This window comes from Cryptomeria japonica, chromosome 10, assembly GCF_030272615.1.
Source record: "Cryptomeria japonica chromosome 10, Sugi_1.0, whole genome shotgun sequence".
NCBI classification, from domain to species: domain Eukaryota; kingdom Viridiplantae; phylum Streptophyta; class Pinopsida; order Cupressales; family Cupressaceae; genus Cryptomeria; species Cryptomeria japonica.
In genome coordinates, this window is record NC_081414.1 from 824,718,365 (window position 1) to 824,740,042 (window position 21,678).

The window sequence follows — 21,678 nt, forward strand, 5'->3', positions numbered from 1 at the left end:
AATCGGGGTCTAGTCCAGGCATATCAGCATAAGACCATGCGAAGTTGACTTGTCGTTCCTTAAAGAAGCTTATGAATCTTTCTCTCTCGGCCTCTGTCAATGATTGAGCCAAAAATATGTTATGTGGAACCTCTATTGTACCAATGTTTGTCTTTATAGTCTCCTCTACCAACATGGATGATTTTTCCTCGTATGAAGCTGGGAGAATGTCAACCCTTCCATCTTCGGGCACCTCAGAGAGGTTTTCACCCTCAGATACGTCCTTTCTTTTTACTTTTTTAGAGTCAGATAGTGCCACAGTGTGGTTTTCTCCATAAGACCCTTGTTTTGTTTTTATTTTCACATTTTTGCGACTAGAAGGCCCGACACCCTCACCAAAGTATGCCATGTTATTAAGCTCTATGGCGTATCCTGCTTTATGGTCTCCAAGAGGAAGATCATCGCGAATGCCAAGATAATCGACAATAGCTTCGTCATTTTGAAATGTATCAAGCTGTGCTGGTCCATCCTGATCCCAGTCAATGAGTTGGGGGTGAACGAGGGGAAGGTCTTTAGTGTTTTCAGAGTTCGCAAGGCTAATAGTGAAGATGTGGTTATATTCAGGTATGTCCTCATAGTCATCGAGGTCATCAATGGCACTCTCCTCATCAGTTTCGATCGTGAGTGAGTCCAAATTATCATCACTAGTAGCACCCTTAGGGACAGGTGTCCTCATCCTATGTGATCTTGACCTAGGGCCTTGAAACAAATCTTGTGCGGGATCCTTATGGGTCGGTTCTTGACCAACTCTGAATTTCTTGTAAAACTCCTCCTCCTCTGTAGGTTCCTCGGGTTCTCTAAATGTCTCGTTGAGCTCATAGTCGCTGGAGGATTTGTCTGAACCCCATTCCCATTCGTTGGAATTTGTAGAATAGTCATCTTCTTGTTGAACTTCAGCCACTTTGACTCGCCATATCTGTTTAGTTCTTTTGTTGTGAATCTTGGGATTTAGAAAACCTAGCCCCTTGGAGCGTTCCCTTCTTGTAGTTAGCTCAGGTTGTAAAGGCTCCATGACACCTTCTTTGCATAGTCCAAGAGGACTTTTTCCATCATACCCGAATCTTTGCAGAATTTTGAAACCTTTGCCATAGTTCTCACAGGGTATTATAATTTGATTATGTGTATCCTCTTCAGTGTCCTTATATAGCATTTTATATAAATTTTCTTCCTCTAGTTCGCCCCATTTTTGAAAGATGGTAGGATCCCATTTGAGTAGCATGATGGAGATTTGTTTATTAGGATGTGGCCTCCCATATTCCTTGGGGGAGTTCATGACTTGTCGTAAGAACATTGTTTGATTCAGAGTGTATTCTCCCATGCCTTTGTCTTGAAACTTGGCTCTAAGTTCACCTTGTTTGGATGTCGAGGGCTTTAATGACTCAGGATCAATATATGCTGAAGAAGGAGTAGCCTCACGATTGCTGGGAATGATAGTCTCAGTATGTGATCTCAAGTTATTGCAATATATGAATGGATTTGGATCACCATTGACCGTTACCTTGACTCCATTGTGAGGGAACTTAATGCACTGATGGTATGTTGATGGGACTGCCCTCATTTCATGAATCCACGGACGTCCTAGCAATATGTTTTACGTGAGGTCTAAATCCAGGACTTGACAAACCATGTCCTTTGTGACTAGCCCTATTCTTAGTGGTAAGATGACCGTGCCCTTGGACGAATGCTCTTCGTCATCATAAGCCTTAATAGTGATTTGGTTTGTAGAATTCACAGCTTTGTCAGAATATCCCAATTGTCTGATGGTGCTCAATGTACAAATATTAAGACCTGCTCCTCCATCTATCAGGACTCGTTTTATTCGGTGTTTATGTATGAAGGCTTCAATATGTAGAGGTGCATTATGTGGTTGACTTATGGAGGCGTCATCGGCTTTTGTGAATGTGAGGGAGTGTGGAACGGATAAGTATCCCACCATGGCTTGAAACTGATCCACGTTTAGATCAGTAGGGACAGCAGTATCTCTCAAGGTTTTATCAAGGATAGCTTTATGTGCAGGAGATATACGTAAGAGCTCAAGAATAGAGATGAGTGCGGGTGTTTTCCCTAATTGCTCTACAAGATCGTACTCAGGTTTGGTTGATGAAAGATTGGTATTCTTAGTAGAGGTACCTGGCAATGTAATCTTACCTCGACGGGTTGTAACATGACATTCAGAGGTAGATGCGGACGAAGATCCTACACCTTTTAGGACAATTTTGGGTCTTTGAGAAGGATTCTCAGGACTTTTGTTTTTGATAGTAATGGTAGAAATATGATTGTCCTTTGAGATGTGATTAATAGTGGAATCATAATTGTAAGATGCTCTAGTGTAATTGGCTTGATCATCTGTGACTTTGCCTTTTCCCTTGTCATGTTTTGGGAATGGTTCCTTAAACACCTCATGCTCTTGGTTAGATGAATGTCCCTCAATCTCAATATCTCCTCTGTCAATGAGATCTTGTACAATGTTTTTCAATCGATGGCAATTACTTGTCTTATGACCCTTGCTCTTATGAAATTCGCAAAATTCATCATCATTCCACCAATTCGGTTTTACCTTTGGTTCATATGGAGGAAAATCTGGGACCGTGATCACTTTGTTTGCTACAAGCTTTTTGAATACTGATTCAAGTGGTTCTCCCAATGGAGTATACTTCCTTCGTGGTTTAGCAGCCGTTTGATTGTTCACTTGATTGTTGGTAGAACTTGATCCAGAAAAGACGAACTTTGGTCTTACTGTGTTGGCATCAACAACACCATCATTAACTGTGTTCTTGTTCTTGTTCCAAAATTTTGGTTTGTCCTTTCCTTTGAAGTCCTCTTTGTTTTATTTGAATAGCTTGATAACTCCTTGTTCAATTAAGACTTTTTCTGTTGCTAGGCCCTTTTCAATAACATCTTTGAATGTAGACAAACAAGCTTTTCTGAGATCATAGCCAATAGCTTTATTAACGTTTTGTGTGAACATCTCCACCATTTGTTTTTGCGGGATCTCACAAGAGCATCTGCTAGCTAGGTTTCTCCATCTCTGTAAAAATGTTGCGAAAGATTCTCCTTCTTTTTGTTTCGTATTGCACAAGGTAGTAACTGAGACATCTGTTTCAATGTTGTAAGAGAAATGCTGAATGAATGCTTCTGCCAAGTCGCCCCATGACTTAATACCAGGAGGTAATTGAGAAAACCATTCCATAGCTTGGTCACCTAAGCTCTGTGGGAACAACCTCATTAAGTATGTTTCTTCTGCGGCTACCTCAATGCAAGCTGTGAAGAATTGTCTTATATGTGCCTTGGGGTCTCCTCTCCCTCTATATTTGTCAAATTTTGGTGTTACAAAGTGCGGAGGAAACGGAGGCATTGGAATGCTCTTATCGAAGGGATAAGGGCATATATCTCTCATAGTATATGTGGGTTTTGATGTGCCCATGTCTTCCACTTTCTTTTGTAGATCTCTAATTTGTTGCTCCAAATTATTTTTGGGAGGAGATTGATTTCTTGTAGCATACCCCATGTTTGTAACACCCATTTGAGGAGGAACTTGTTGCATGTATGGATGATACTGATCGTAGACATGTCCATATGGAGGTCTATATTGTTGCGACATGTATGGAGCACTTGGTATAACTTCTTGTTGAGGGACCCCATATCTGTTTTGCGTATATACACCATATTCAATAGGCTTTTCATTTTCCATTGTGTTGCCCCCAATTTTGTGTCTCCTTGTGTCAAAATTTTGAGGATGTCCTTGTGTATCCACTTGTCTTAATTGACCCATATCTTGAGCATGTGTTTGAGTATAAGGCCTCCATGATGGTCTTTGAGTGTAAGTATCATATGTTTGAGCTTGTGTATGTGAGATTGCTGGTTTTTGAAGCAAAACTGATGGTGACTCCGGCATCATATTATTTGGTCCTCCACTATTTGGTCTCCTTTGATCCATGTTATGTTGAGTTTGTTGTGAAGGTCTACTTTCCATAAGTTGAGATAAGTCAAAATCATGCGGTATTTTGGCTCCACTTTGTGCCATCATGTTTAGAAAGTATTGATGATCTCTCCTCATTATCTCTTCAACCAATCTATTGAATTGAGGATCCATTATAGATTCTTGTATGTCTGCTGATAGTATTGAAAAATTGTCCACGGTGTCATTGTGTGTAGCATTGTTTATAGTATTTGCGCTTTCCACATTTGGATTGTGTCTATAAACATTCATGTCTGGTAATGTAGTGTGCTCAGGATTGTAGAATAGATCATTGTCATACTCATAAGAACTCATATTTACGGATTCTTGAGCTTCTTTAGCTATTCTCCTAGATTTTTGAAGGCGGGTTTCAACCATGAACTAGGTGTTAGACCAAGATGTGAGAAACTAGATGAAGAATGAAAAGAGTATGGAAGACCAAGAGTTGTATGAAGTGTAAATGAATCTTGGGGTGTACTTGCAATGTCCAAAGTGTAAGACCAAGTATGTAAGTAGTAGAGTAGGTGTGACTTCCAAAGAGAGGATAGTTTCTCTTGATGAGGTAAGCTGACCTTGACTCTAAGTAAGACCAAATGAGACCCAAAGGTAAGAAACCTTGATGAGGGACCACTTAGCCAAGTGTAGTTGTATGTAGTGTGTTGACAAAGTATGATGAGGACAAGCAAGTGACCTTTTGACTCAAGTTTAGACAAGTATGAATGTAAAATGAGGTATGAAGCAATGATGGACTGTGTAAGACCTTAGAACAGGCTGAATGCTAGATTAAACCTGAAGAGACAACCTAGGAAGCTCAAGTATGCCGAAACTGATTTTCTTTGTTTGCTTGACTGTTAAAATTTTCAAATCTTGACACAGACGCCTCTGTATACTTCACAGACGCGGTTTATAGACACAGACGCTATTCTGTTAAACACAGACGTGACTCTGAGATTTTCCTGTCGATGTTTGCTGGGACTGTAACAGTTTTTGCAATTGTGGACACAGACGGGACTGTATACTTCACAGACGCGATTTCCAGATACAGACGTGTCTCTGTTCAACACAGACGCTGATAAAAACACAGACGCTATTCTGCCCTTTACAGACGCGCTTAGATGACCCAGACGCGGTTAAAACAGACATAGACGCGTTTCTGTAAACTTTGTGCAATTTTTTTCTATCTGTGAAGTTGTTTTGTTGTGACCAAATCTGATTTTTCGACTGTTTTTCGTGACAAGAGGACACAGTGTTGATGACTCAATGTTTGCAGACTGTTTAGACTCCAAAAGTGTGTTGTTTGATGTAAAAAAATTTTGCATACACTTGAAGACACAAAAGACACAATGTTTTGCTGTTTTGTCTTGAATGTTTGAGTGTTTAGCATAAGACAAGCACAAATCTTAAGGCTGGCCAAGACAATAGTTGTTGATCCCACATAGGGTTTTACCCCCGAGGCTACGCTATTCAGAGCGGATACTTAGATGCTTGACCTCACTGGCTCCACCCTCGGCACTCACTTCTCGGGTCAGCCAAGCATCAGTCCCCATGAAAACTCCCCATGGCGAACTTTGTATCTCTACTAAGAACCGTATGTGTGTGGGCCGCTACCAGAGGTCCGACCTCCTGCCTCAACAACTAGAAGGATTTGGGCATCTAAAACAAAGAGGTGCTAGTAAGGGCATCCGCTCGTGTGGCCATACATGCGGCACTTTTAGCTCTGTAAATACAGAAGGCTCCCAGCCGGTAGGGGTTACGCCCTACAAATGATCAAATAAATTTGATCAAATGGGTTTATGGGGAGACATAGTGTCGGTATGAACTAATCAGCACACGTTATTCATAGTTTTCACCATGAATACATTTGATTATAGTGGTTTGGATGAGGTGGGTTTTCCTTGCTACCACTTGGGTCATTCTCTTCTCACTAGTAGTCCTAATGACCACACGAGAAGACAGGCCCTCTAAAGAGTAAACAAAAAGAGCCTATTGCTCAAGACACAAAAGACAATGATTCAATTTTAGTGCACCAATTGAAGTGTTTGCTAAGCTATGAAAACAAGGCACACAATAAAAATTACAAAACCCTAGCTAAGGCCCTGCAACAAAATTATTAGTAGTTTGGGTTGTTTCAAATGATAACCCCTTCCTGCAAGCACACAAGTTAGGTAAATTTTTAGAAAACCCAAAAAAGACTTTGTGAAAAGGGGCCTTCAACAAAAACGTATTTGCCTCCAAAGCAAGCTGCACAAACCAGGTTAGCTAGATCTGCAAAGGTTAGCCGAAAATAAACCAGATCTGAAACCCTAAGTGCAAAATCCGAAAACCCGAATCAAAGAAACTTGAAAAATTTGCAAAACAGAAAGCACAGACGCCTTTATACCGGACACAGACGCGTGTTAACCACACAGACGCGGTTCTGTAGTTCACAGACGCGATCAAAGGTCACAGACGCGACTAAAGAACGCAGACGCGATAATATCAGTCACAGACGCGGTTAAAATTCTTAGACGCGATTCCAGAAACCTGCAAAAAATAAAAATCTGGCAAAAACACAAGCGCGATTCACGATATCACAGACGCTTCTGAAACACAAAAACGCGATCCGAACACTCGCAGACGCGGAAAAAAACTAAAATGTCATCGAAATCGTTCGATCTGCAACTTCAAAAATGCAAAATCTGCAACAAAAATGTTAAATGCAAAGGGACAAGAGTCCCACCGGGCGTGCCAAAATGTATATGGTGAAAATGGATAACAAATAACAACAATATTGAAAGACTAAAATGGATTCAACCACCAAACCCTAGCCTAACAATGAACAAAGATCCACCATAACATATGAAGATAACCTAAGACAATGCAAAATAACTCAAAATCATAAAGATTATACCATCACATGTCCAATAGGGTTTTGATCTCCATTCTTCCTATCTCCATTGATCTTGTTTGATATGCTTGCTCTCAGATTTTTGTATGCACAAGAGCTCAACAAAGAACGGAATGTGGTTGCAAGTGGAATTGTAGTGTAGCCAAGTACTCCAAAATCAGTCATTAGGGTTTGACAATGAAGAAGGCATCTCCTTAAATAGAAGACACAATATGAAATGGAGGGTTAAGATTGAGAGGTGTAAAAAGAGAGGTCGGCTAGGATTAGAGGGTAGGTATAAGAAATACCAAAATAATGAAAGGGGTAGGTAGTGTATGAATTAAGAGATGAATGACATGTGTCATGTGTAGAAAAAGATAACGAATTAATTAAATAAATAAAGATTTATTTAATTAATAGTAGAAGTAGGGCAATTAAATAAATAAAATATTTATTCAATTTAGGAAAGGGATAATTTAAATAAATAAATGTATTTATTTAAATGAGAAATAAGGCTAGAAGAGGATAAATGAATTAATTAAATAAATAAAGATTTATTTAATTAATAGAAGAATTAGGCTTAGATAATTAAATAAATAAAATATTTATTTAATTAGACATGACAATTTTGAGTGTCTACAAATATCAATCAATTTTTCCATGGTATTTTCATTGAAATTTGTCCTATTAAAAAGCTGCTGATCTACCATGTTCTGGAAGCTATTCTGTAACACCTACAAATCTTCCATCAATGTCACATCTGGGAAAAGAGCAGTGAGTTGTCCTTGGAGTTTGGTACACACTCGATCACATGAAAGCATGAGCTTTTCTAACTCTGATGAAACTTGATATATGATCACTAGTTTCCAATTAATGCTTTCTATCCATATTTCTAGATAATGTTTTTCATTATTAGGCAGGATTTTCTCAGTTGCAAGGGTGTCCATTCCAATTTCTATCATTTGTTTGAAATCATTCACAATTTCCTTCCAAGCTGTTTCCTCTTTCTTGACATTCTTCAAGTCTTTCTCAATAGTATTTTTCTTTATTAAGGCCTCATCATGGATAGATTTTTCTTGGACTAGGAAATCACATGCAAGAGTTTTGACCTTTTCTACCCAACCTTCAATTACCTTTCCATAGGCTTGGTACTTTTGAAGATTATCCATAACATTCCTTTCAATTACTCCTTCTGGTGTCAATATAATTGGCTAGCGATCTACACTTAGTGGCATAGTGGAGGTATCAACTACGGATTTCAAGGAAGAAGACAAAGTGTGCACTTGTTGTTTCAATTGATCCTTGGATTGCTTATCCTTTTCACTTCTCTCCACCGTTCTGGCTGCCATCACATTAAAGTTCTGAATATCAGACTCATGAGAAGAAGGTCCCATATCAATCTTTGTCACAACAAAGTCCATAGAGGTGGCCTCATTTGTATCTTTCTTAGATATGGGTTGAGCAATCTCTAAGCACATATTCTTTGAACTTGGATCAATCTTTATTCTTGAGGATACTTTGAGTTTCTTTGGTTTTTCAGCTCTTCCAAAGAGATCAGATATGCTACTAAATTCAGGTACCACCAACTTTTCTACCTTCCTCTTCTTCAATAGACTTTGTTCTAACCATGGGAAAGAAGAATTTTCTGTGGACTCTTGGTTGATTTCTTGTCTTGCTACCAGTGTTGTTGTCACCTCTCTGATTTCTTCAACTTGATGATGACTTGGATTACTTGGAAATGATGAATCCATGACTAAAGTATTTTGTTGTGCTTCTTGTCATAGGGATTCAATAGGAACTGAGGGAGATATGGAATGCATTCCATCATCAAATCTTGTGTCATCCAGAATTTCCATTGGAACTTGATCCTTTACTTGACTTGCAATAGAATTTTCTTCTATGTCTTTTGCTCTGGATTTCTTCCTCTTTTGTCAAGGTTCATCACCACATGTGTTCTGAAGATTGTTCCTCCTTGGAGGGTCTTCATCTCCATCACTTCCTTGAGTATTCTGGTAAGAAGGAGTATCCCTAGCTGGAGTATGGGAAGAATGTAGCAAAGTAGAGCTCTCAGGTTGATTTCCTTTTCTTCTTGGAGTTTCCTTTGTTGGTCTGGTAGCAGTCATTTGAGTAATCTTCTTCTTAATCCAGGCTTCAAAATTCTTGATTACAAAACTCGTTCTTTCTCTGACATCTCTCACTTCTGGATCTGCCCAATTCAAATTGGGAAGTGGCTGGGACTGGACTTGCTCAAAATAGATAGGATCATTCAAATCAGATCCATCATCTTCAATGCCTTCTATGGTCCAATCCATCTTGAAATCATTCATTTTCTTCAAAGTCAACCTTGTCCAATCTCTTTTTCTAACCTCGAACTCATCTTCACAATCCTCCCAAAAGTCTTCAAGATTAGGAAAATGAAAATAGCCAGGACCTAACTTTAAGTTGTTCTTGACATAATCCTTACTATCAAAAGGAAACCTCATCTCATATGGATACAAGTTGACCTTGGATAAAGCTTTTTCTATCTCATCTGCTCTTGAACTTGACTCACATCTATAGTTCCCGAGACAAATGGGAAAGGCTACCCCTTTATTCTTTCTATCTCTACATTTCTTTTGAACTGAAACCAATTGCTGACAAAGCTCAACTAAAATGAGCTTATCATCAACATATCTGGGTAGCTTGTGTGGATAACCTTCAAATCCTCCTTCTTGAAGATAGGTAAATCTCAAAAATTGGATGAAGAAACTTCCATATTTCTTTATCAATTTAGCGGCTTCCTTTGATATTCTGGTGGCAATGTCTCCTTGTAATAACCTTACTACCCACATTGTGAAAGCATCATTCACCCACCTGAAATACACAAAGCTTTCCTCAAGTTGCAATTGCTTGTAATAATGGTAAACTTGAGTTTCTTGATTTAGGACACCATTAGTACTTAACCTTGGCCATGACCTCAAATTAGCAATAGCATATATCAAGTAAGAGATCATATGGAAGCATTGACTTGTTTTGAAGTGCACTAACTGGTCATGTATGCAGTTGCTGATGAGATGGCCCCAGTCAATGAATTGCTTACCGGCAGAGATGACTATTATGAAGAGGTACATCCACATTTTGAACTCAGTGGAATCAAGACTTCCTGTCACTCTATGGAGCAAGATAATAAAGTAACAAACCTCTTTGATGAAAAGAGAATGATGGAGTGTTTTTGGAAGCTGAGACTGTCCTCCTCGTGGTGCGACCATCCATTCTTTAGCTAGATTGTTGAGGCATTTGCTTCTATTATTGCTGAAGTATTTGTAAGCTTTTTGCTTATCGATGTGCTTGAACTTTTCCTTATATGGCAAACGAAGAATAATAGCTATTGAAATTCCATCAAGTTTGGCCATTAAGGATCCATCTGCAGCTCTTATCTCTCTTGCATCTGGATTATATCTTTTTGAGCATTCTATCATCAAATCTGTACATTGAATTGCTATGGGAAAACATGCTGCTTCAATCAAGCCGCTTCCTGCCACTCTACAGGACAACTTTGATCTGTCGCCTTCCATGAATAACTTTTTGATTTCCTGCAAATTAATATGCCCAATCTTGGTATCATGAACCTCTGGAATCATGGTGGTGATCATCGGGGCGTACTCATACTCTTGAGCCTTGTATTTCATGATGATGTGTTTTGCAGATTCTTATATTGAAAACTGTTTGTAATATGTGAGTGAAATGCTTTAATAACTGGTTTGAACTTTGAATTTCAAATTTGTATTATCCTGCTTCAACCTTCTAGAGCATCCTCCTTTCAAGATTGCATAGACTTGCTTATCTTTCTACAGCTTGTCGACGTATCTTCTTTGTCAAACACATCAAGTGTTAAGTCTCTACTCCTTATGTGTGGATATTTGAGGGACGTTGTCAAACAACTCACAACCTCCTTTTTTTTTTATACACCTCCACATTTTGCATATAAGTTTACTAAATCATTTCAACTCATAACATCTGCTAAAAACATTTTGTGCATATCTTGCAATCACTGCGATATATGCATTTCATTCGCTGAGATGACATCTCCTTAAGGCATGTTGTGGGAGCAAGGAGATTACTGGCAGAAAATCATGGAATTCAGTTGTAGGCTGGCAGAATACTTAGTTCATTTGCTTGAGTATTTCTAACGTCTTATCAACATACCCAAAGCATGCAGAGATAATAGTCATGCACTAAGGATAACAACCATTTCTTTGGAACTATTTTGATCAAACTATTTATTTCAGCGTGCATACAATCAATCAAAAACCACAAAAGAGCGCTATCCCATGTCGCAGGTCAATAGATCACATCAAGTTTGAAGTAAAACTGTGCATACATGACAATCTATAGATTGTGGATGATGAGAATTATTCACAACTATTTTTATTGCAATGACAGGCATTTAAACTTTGGTGTTTATACTTTACATTGCTTTGAAGAGAACCATCTGATACACATACCACGTATCTAAAAAATACAAGGCACTCAAACATTTCATCTTCAATACCTGCGAGTGGAGTTAGGGAGCACGATAGCATGCATATCTATCGGCATGCAAAGAAAATGGTTACTAGGTAGTTATAAAACCGATTTTTCTATCTTTCATAAGCCACGTGGTGTATTCAATCCACTAGATGGAAGTTTAAGGAGAAGGCGATATCTTTCAAAACACTCTCATATCGCCGCTGAAAACTAAGAAGTTGAAGTGTATCGGCATCTTGCTAATGTTGGCTAACTCACCGAAAGCATGAAACCGTTACATGACTTTGAGTTTTCTCATATTGTGCGTAGGAACATATTGGTAACTTGATTATTTTCACCAACTTGATGATAATTTCTAATTCGCAATCCGAAGTTGGTGTTCATTGGTCCCTTTAATCATTTTACCATGTTGCCGCTAACACTTGGTCAACTGCCAGCTTAGACCGCCGATGGTGTACATTTCCCAAGTGAGTAGTTTCTAGTGTAAGAACCTTATTATCATTTAAACCATTCTTTGAAGTGCCTTATCTCCATGCCATGAAAACCCGCAATCTATATTTCAAACTCGTTTATATAATACAATTACCACATTACATATCACAAGGACAGATAAGGGTGCATTCGGCAATGAAGTCCGCCCGAGTCATTTTACTCTCTTTCAAAGCCAAAAATTAGTATTCAACCATGGAATGAGAAGACCATCCCTATCATAGGCATATTCACCTCTTGTGTCCTTGGTACATTTACAAGGCATTGTTGATAGTAGGTTTTTTTTCGTCAAGGGGTTTCTAAATTCCTTGAATGACACAAACATTAAAACAACTTCAAGATTCTTTTCTTATGACCCATGACATAGGCTAAAATGGCTTTTAATTAATGTGTGAAAATAATTGATCAGTTAAACCTCTTGACTTCGTCAAATGAAAAGAAATCACACATATTCATGCTTTGCATATATTTATTTTTCTTTGAAAATCGTTATTGACTCAAATTGTCTAACACAAGAATTCCAACAATTTTCAATTCTCAAAAAGTAGGGTTAACACATAGCAAGGCTATTCTTCAAGGAAGTTGTGAAGATTCATGGCTTACCGCTTAGCATTGTGAGTGATAAAGACAGTAAATCTATATGTCACTTTTGGCGAATCTTTTGGAAGAAACTAGGCACAAAAATTTCCTTTTCATCAGCATACCATCCACAATCAGATGGTCAAACTGAAGTGGTTAACAGATCCTTAGGTAACTCATTGAGATGTCTCACCAAACAACATGGCCAAGCTTGGGATCTAGTATTGGGTCAAGCAGAGTATGCCTACAATGACTCAGTTAATAGAAGCACAAGACGAAGTCCCTTTGAAATTGTTTATGGATGTCATCCTAGGGGTATCTTGGAACTTAGAGACCTTGGTCCTATGGACCATAGAAGTACACAAGGGGAAAAAATTGCAGAGAATATAAAAGAGATACATGAGCAAGTCAAGAAGACATTGCAACAACACAATGAGAAGTACAAGGCACTAGGAGATAAGAAACAAAGAGAAGTACACTATAAAGTAGGCAATCTACTATTGGCCTACTTGAGGAAGGAGAGGCTACCCAAGGGACAACCTATTAAGCTATGCATAAAGAAGATTGGACCTCTTAAGGTGATGCATAAGTTTGGCAATAATTCATATGAGTTAGAGTTACCTCCAAACTTGGGCATATCCCCAATATTCAATGTATGTGATTTGTATCCATACAAAGGGTCCCAGACAACAACAAATCAAGAAGAATCTACTGATATGGAAGATGTAGACTGGTTACAAGATGTACCTCCAGGCCAAACAGTCACATTGGAATGCATCTTGGATTCTAAAGTTGTGAAAAAGACTAGGAAAGGCATCTATAGAGACTATCTGATCAAATGAATAGGGTTATCAAAGTCAAAGGCTACATGGATGTCAGAGAGAGATATAATACACCATGGTACCACTGTCCAAGCTTTATCCACTCAAGAGACTTGAATTCTTCTTACCCCTCAGAGCATGGTGCAGGAGCACTTGAGCAATTTTGCTGAGTAGGTTACAGGAGTTTCGAATCATGTGATTTTGGTTTGTAATAAGGTCATTAGGTTTGTGAATAAGTACATATAAGTTTGTAAGGACCCTAGGAGTCACTGATTGGCCAATGTTGGCATATGGGCTATTAAGGGTGCCATGAAGAGTACTTGGTAGAATAAGTTGATTTTTGTGGTAGAATAAGTTGATTTTTGTGTTAGAATAGGATGGTTGTTGTTGTCTTGTGTTTTTTAAGGTCATTTTAACCTTTAGAAGTGATCTAGGTTTGATTTGGGCAAAAGTTGCTCAACTATGTAAAAGTTGCAAAAGTTGCTTTTAGCAACTTTGCAACTTTTGCATTTTCTAAACACCAATGGCTAGTTGGTTGTCTTTTTCAGTTAAGATACACTTGTAACCAACCTCAAGCTGATATAAGGCTTGGGACAACTAATGAGAATGTTGGTTGAAGAATTGAATTAAGGAGAGTAAGTTTTAGCCTTCAAATTTTGTGTTTTCAGCAAATTGCATTAAGTTTTCATTGGAGTTGTACGGTTTGTACGGACTTCCAAGCCCAGACCAAGATATGAATTGTTATAGAAGAGACTTGTCTTCCACTTCATAGTGATTTGAGGATTTGAAGTGTTATTTTTTTCAAGTTTTGAGTTTTTTGGTTGCAGGCGGGTCCTAAAGACCTTGAAACAAGGGTTTTGAAGACTCTATGGCTCAATCCTAGCATTCCATGGTGGAACCATTTACTAAAAAATTATGGAATGATAGGAGGATTTTTACATTATGTTTTCATTTTGTTTTTTAAGACATAGAAGGTTGATCTCCAATTTTGCCACCATACCCTAGGCTTGGCACGTTGAGTTGGCAAGCAATGAGGTACATGGACAACATGCCCTGGATGGGTAAATCCATTGAATGAAATTGATACCAGGTTCTATTGGACATCCTCATGGGTATACAAACCTGAGACATTCATCAGATTTCTTGGACCTTTGGACTGGTGAAGGCATTTGAGCAAAATCCTATTTTGTAGGCTTAAAAGGAGGGAATTAGGCCTAAAAAGGGTTAGGATGGTTAGCGACCAAACCCATGAAATTTTTTGTGATATTGTATGAAGCTTCCAAAAGGATATCTGAAAAGCTAAAGATTTCATACCGGTGTTCAAGACTTTGGGAAGATAAGTGCAAAATACCTCATCGGTAGGGCTAATTGGACTAGGTCTCCTAGTAGGCCTAAAAGAGAAAATTGGTCCTAAAGATTGAAACTGGTAAACACAAAAGTCCATAAATGAAGTGTTAGGGTTGGATAAATAAGGAAAATAATCCCTAAGTGTGTTGGTCATCTATAATGAAAATCCTATGGTAGAGAGGGTTGGCTCTTGGTTAAAGTGTTGAGTAGGAAGGTCTCTAATAAGGAGTGTTGGACACTCACTAAAAAAAAGGAGGAAACCTTAGTCTAAGGACCTTGGGAAGGTCAGTAAGGGTGGGCCCCACAACCTTTGGAAGGTTGGAAAGAGTGGAACCATTGCATGGTTCAAGAGACAACCTAAGGAGTCATCAAGAATAAGAAAACCCAGTAGGAGTGAGCATCCCCTCTACATCACACACACACACATATATGTATATACATACATACATACATATATACATACATATATATGTATGTATATATATGTACATACATACATACATACATACATACATACATACATACATACATACATATATGTTGCTATTTACTAAGTTGTCATTAGTTTTATGCCCAAAGTCATCCGATATACACTAGTTGGTTTATACTATCGAAAAGTCCAGTCGGTAAATACCAAGGTTATCGGTGTCGGTTACAAAAGAGAGACAAGTCAGCGATATGATATACACCGAGCTATGAACCGAGACAAATACAGTATGTCTATCGAGCAACAAAGAAGGTATACCGAGTTAATTTGAACCGAGTGGAAACGTGTTACCAGATTCAATGAACCTGGACACACATGTGAAACGTGTTACAAGATTTGAGAAGATGAAACTATTATTAAATAGTTGCATTTAAAGATTTTGTATGATTTTGAGGAAGAATATCCAATGAAATAATTTCTATGTTTATTCATTCAATAAAACATGTTTGTATGATCAAAGCATGAACATATCATCGTCTTAGAGATCTATATAAACAGAATATTTGAGTATTTGAGGCATGACATGACAATCAAGAGAGAAGAGACAAAGTGATGATATAGTTAAGTGTGAAGAAAGAAGATTGACAAAGATATTCAGAGGTTACCGAGAAGGTTTTAGAGAACAGTTTAAGGGACAGAGTATACAAAAGTGGTTACCAAGTTTATTTATCATTATCGAGGAATGCTATGAGCAAGGTAATTTTATATTGAGCAAGGTAATTTTATTTTAGATAGACCCAACAAAGATGCAGGACTTGGTTACAAAGGAAAAGACTCTACTGAGAAGGGAATTCATACTACCGAGAGAGGAGAATCATCAAAGCAAGCTGGAATCAAGAAGAACATAGAAAAGAAAGAAGCCTATTTGCAACTACTGTAGAAATCAAGGTCATACTGCCAACATGTGCCAAATCAGAAAAGGTAAGCAACCAAATGTCACTAAGTCCAACGATTATTGTTACAATTGCAATAAATATGGTCATACATTTAACCAATGTAGGACAAAGTTTGCTAGCAATTATAAGAAGGGAAAATTCAAAGGGTTTTGTAAAAACTGCAATAGATATGGACACAGTACCGAGAAGTGTTGGTTTAAGTAAAAGAACTATATGTGCACACTGAGCAAATACTGGAAGCTACCGAACTCACAGAGAACTTAACCAACCATATGTTGTAGTACCATGGGATTACAATACAAGGATATGGTGTGAATATTGTGGAAGATATGGACATATAAGTGCCAACTGCTTTATAAGGTTTGGAATGAACAACCGAAGATCATGGAGAAATCCTGGTATGGCATGTTTTCATTGTCACAAAGTCAGACACTTGGCTAGAGATTGCAGAGATCAACCTAGAGGAGACACTGAAGAAATAAAAGGTAAATTATAGATGATTTGGAAAAAGAAGGAAATTGTGTCAAATGAAGAAAGCACCTTACCTATCAAGTTAGGTGCACCTATTCCAAGTTAATCAGTAAAGGTATGAAGGGACTACACTTTGTCAAAGGTCAAATCCTAACAGTTCCTACTTTATTATGTACTTAAGTCAAAATCTGCATAGTTAAAGATGTATTAGTAAGTTTGAAATTCTATCAAAGTCTTTTGGAAGCACTATATAGGAAGCCTGTCAAGTCGGTAACTACAGGAAGCCTGTCTAGATGGTAAATGAAGGAAATCTGGCTACTCGGTTAAAGTGGAAAAAGGAGAGTAAATTGGTTTAGTGGAACCGAGTGCATTTAATGTTTTAACCTAACCTACACGGAGCCTGATAAGGTATATTGTGTACTTAAAGCATTTACGCGATCATTTTCACTTACCAAGTTTTCAAGAGAATAGACCAAAGTGAATCTAAGGCGATCAAACCTCCTCCGAAGTGAAATTCAAGGTATTTACATCAATCTCAACGCATTGTTAAGCTTGTTTACTGATCATATCTATTGAAGATTTTTGTTTCATATTTGTTAAGAGGAAAAGCGTTTGTCATTTGAAAGTTTTCAAACCCTAAGGATCTTTTGATAATTTCTATTTGAAATCTACAATAGCACTGAAGATCCAAGAACCCATTGTTGTTAAGAATGTTGAAAAGCCCTCACTAAAATACTCTCTAACTCCCAAAGTAGCATTAGAACTGGATGACAAAACTGCATTTTCACTCATCCCGGATAGAGTTTTACTAGTTGAGGATGTCAGATTCTTCACCAAATGTTGAGTTGATGAACTAGGTAATGTTGAAATCAAAGACACCTATGATGAATTGTGCACTGATGGGAAATTGGATAGAAAGTATGAGCACATTAAGATCAAGGGATTGACTGAAGCCCTAACCTATCCCCGTGTCTTCAAACCCCAGTGGGTCAAGTTTGTTCTAATCAGAGTTCATGATGATTTCATGTGGTTAGAGGAGCAACCATTCAAAATCACCAAGGAAATCATTCATCTGATCACCGGTTACCCTATTTATGATCATTCCCAAGCTCATAAGATGATATCACAAAAGGAATTGATCATGTTAACCAGAGTGGAATCCGATTGTAGAGGATTGAAACTGAATAATGTAACTGACGCAGAGCTAAAGTTTTCTATTAGAGTGATAGGTTATTATTTCTTCCAATCGGCAAGGGAAAACAATGTACCCTGTGCAACAGTCAAGTTAGCATACAAAATTGTGAAAAAGGGAATGAAAATTGATTTTTGTGAAGTATTGCTGAAAAACCTGTTTGAGAATCTGAACACCATCAGGAAGCCGAAGAAGAAAAAACTCGGCCAATACACTAAAGTTTGGATCACTATTATTATGCATGTTTTTCTATTTTGAAAAATTCTTTCCAACAGTCGGTAAAGTATTTTGGGAGCTACACTGACTAGTCACCCATCAAATCAATGACTTTATCAAACATCTAGGTGACAACTTCAATGATATTATGGATGATTATTTCAGCAAGTTTCAAGAGAAGATGCATAACAGGTATAGAATTCCACCCCAGCTAGTGGAAAAATACAAAGATGACATATGTTTTGAAGTAGACACCGACTACTGCTATGTGAATGCTGTGGAACCAAGAACTCAATCTTTGCCACCTATGGGTTATGAGGTTGACTTTGACATCACACAATAGTAGATAGATGCCTTTCTTACACTACCAAGGCATGCTGTCGAGCTGAGGTATGGAACATATGAAGAAGTGAAAGAGAAAGTAAAGATGAGCATTGTAGTACCAAAAGCTACAAGAAAAGCAACAAAGATGATCCAGGCACTATCAGAGAAATTTGGAGAAGGTTCTTCCTCCACACCTATCAAGGGCACACTAGTAATCACCGAGGAGGAATCAAAAGCCCAAGAGGCTACTATTACACTAAGCACCGAGTTGCCTAAAGGGAAAGTTCTGAAGAGGAAGAAATAGGACACATCAAAGGCATCACCGACTCCCTCAGTAAAGTGCCCAAACACAAGAGCATCTGTAGTGTCATCGAGTAAGAAACCAAAGACTGTTGTTGTTCCTAAGGTAACAAAGACCTATAAGAACTCTACTCGGAGACTCATTTTTGCAAAAGAGTCTAGTGACACCGATTCTAAAGATGCAAGTAAATTTCAGATTGTCAAGAGTAAGAAGGTAAATGTACATAGTGTTGAAAATTTTTGTGCTAACTTGAAAGAATATGGTGGATTTGGAGGATTCAGATATGTTAAGTATGAAACCAGATCTGATGATGAAAAGAGACAAATAGAAGAAGCTATCATCTGCACACTATTGAAATTCCGATTGGCTCCATTGGAATTATCCAAGTCACTTCCAAATGAATTATATTTGCATATTGATAACAGGTGGAAATATGCAATGGGCTCGGAGAAACAGATTAGAGAAAGAAGTCTGGTACATCTCTTTCTAGACATGTCGGTAGTTGAAATAAAAGAACATCTAACAACCTACCACACAAAGTTCCTCGTCAAACAAAGAGCCTTAAAACTGATGAATGGTCTGTATATTGAAGTAGAAAATGAGACAAAAGAAAAGTGGTAGGAAATCTTTAGAATCAAGGATGCTAGTGAGAAAGCTACAATTGAAATTGTTGATGTCACCGAGCAAGATCATGATGTCACTGAGCAAGACCCTGCTGACACCATACAAATTGATGAAGACATCATGGACACCAAGGCACCTGAACAGGAAATGATAGAAGGCAATGCCTATGCAAAACTGGTATCCAGTGAGTCAGTTTTGGAACAAGTTTAGCCTTATCCTCCGGTCACTTATTCTGCTGCAACTGAGGCCCCTCAAGATAATGAACAAGGTGCAGAGGTTCACAAGTCTACAGAAGGAGAAGCTACTCCTCAGGCCAACGGGGAACAGACCTCTCAGGATCCTCCTAACACTGAAAATGTTGCAACTGAGACCTCGAGCACCGAACCACCGAAGGACTCAACAAAGGCTAAAGAAACTGACAAAAGTGTTGCCTCCACTGAGCAACCTACTGAGGATCCACAAGCCTCCCAAGCTATTGTATTGGTTCAACCTGCCAAATCTAAAGAAAAGAAGTTGAAAAATCATAGTTTCAAGGTAGATATATTGAAACCGATAATGTTGCCCAATGTAGACATACCAAAATTAAAAGGGCAAGCACTCATTGAATTTGGTGAACTATGTAAAGCAAAGGCCGAACAGGAAAAACAAATGGCCATACAAAAGAAAAATAAAGTACTTCAGAAGGTAAAGACACTATTATCAGATATGCTACCCGCAGCTACAGTGTCAACAGATGCAGCCATCCATATTCAACTGGATGAACTCCTCAATTAGATAGAGACATCCGGAGTAGATGCATCTGAATATTTGAGCAAGTTAAAGCACAAAGAGCTCACTGCAAAAATGATTGAAGAGGTACAGAAAGCTATTGCTATTGGCAAAGTTAAACTTGTCAAATTTATTGTTGAGTTGTCCCCTCAACTCAAGCACATTCTTTATTTATTTCAGAAACTCTCTACATTCTCTTTATTAATTAAAGATATCAAAAATAAAATAGAAGCAACTGATAAAGAGATCACCGATCTCTCAAATAAGTTGACCACCGAGCCCAATTCTATTCAGAATTTTTATACAAAGTTACAACAGCTCATGGCTCAACAATTGGAACTCAGGAATGAAGAACACAAAATAAGGATGGACATTATGAATCTTCAAACCTTATTCATTCCACACTTGTCCTCCGTTCAAGAACAGATCAACCAAGCCACTTACCTATCCACTACACAAGAGGGAAGCACATTAGATGGTTTAATTTCTCTATTGGCTGACATTCAAGCACATAATTCTTTAATGGACAGTGTCAAGGATGCACTCTTTGTCACCCTCACCGAAGCAAGGACAAAGTATAAATCCATTTTTGACCAGTTGCCTCCACCAAATGGTAACTAAGTCTTGATGTTTGTCAAAAAGGGGAGGGAGTATCATATCAAAGTATACAGGGGAATGTAGTATATAGGGGGAGTATACCGAGCCGAGCAGTGAACAAAGCAGTAAGCAATGAACAAGAGCAACACACAGAACATTGATCACTGAGCATGCAAAATCAGATTTATGAATAGTATATTGATAAGGGGAGTATATCTGAATATACTATTTCATTGACAAATCTATATATTGTTAGTTTAGTCAAATTTTGCAAGTATATAGATTTTTGAGTTATAACTTTAAAAGTAGTTTTTGTCAAACATCTCAACTAATGTCAAAAGGGGAGATTGTTACTACTTACTAAGATTGCCATTAGTCTTATGTTCAAAGTTATTCTATATATTCTAGTCGGTTACTTCTACCGAATCTTTCAGTCAGTAAGCACAGTGCAGTCGGTTATAGAAGAAAGTAGTCTCAAAGTGTAGTATACACCGAACACTATACCGAGTAACACGCTATGTCTACTGAGAAACAAGAATGATATACCGAGTGAACACACACTGAGTGAAACGTGTTACCAAATTCACTGAACCTGGACATATATGGGAAACGTGTTACAAAGATTGAGGAACAAGTAACCGTTATCACATTGGAAATTGCACTTAAAGATTGTGTATGATTTTGAGGTCATCTAACCAATGAAATATTTTGCATGGTTATTCATTCGAGAAACCATGTTTGTAAGATCGAAGCATGGACCAGATCACTAACATAAGAGATCTATTTATACAGCATGAATTTAGGATTAGATATATGTGCAAGTATATATGTGTATGTGTGTTTGAAGAAAGACATATACAAAGAGGAAAATCATGAGATATCATAGAGTGTTATGACTGTTACAGTTGATAGAGAAACACAGAGGTCACCGAGAATGATTTCAGAGAACAGTCAAGGGACAGAGTAAACAGAAGGGTTTACCGAGTTAATATATGGATTATCGAGGTATGCTATAAGCAAGGTAATATCATTTTGAGCACATAGAATCTGCTATAACATTTCAGATGTAAAGTTGCAGATAATTTGTAAAGATTTGAATGTAATATTTTGAGTTGTAAGAAAAACCTCTAACAAGGTAAAAGACTCTAACTAAGTCTATAAAATGTAAAGCCTCTAACTAGGTGCAACATTTAGAAT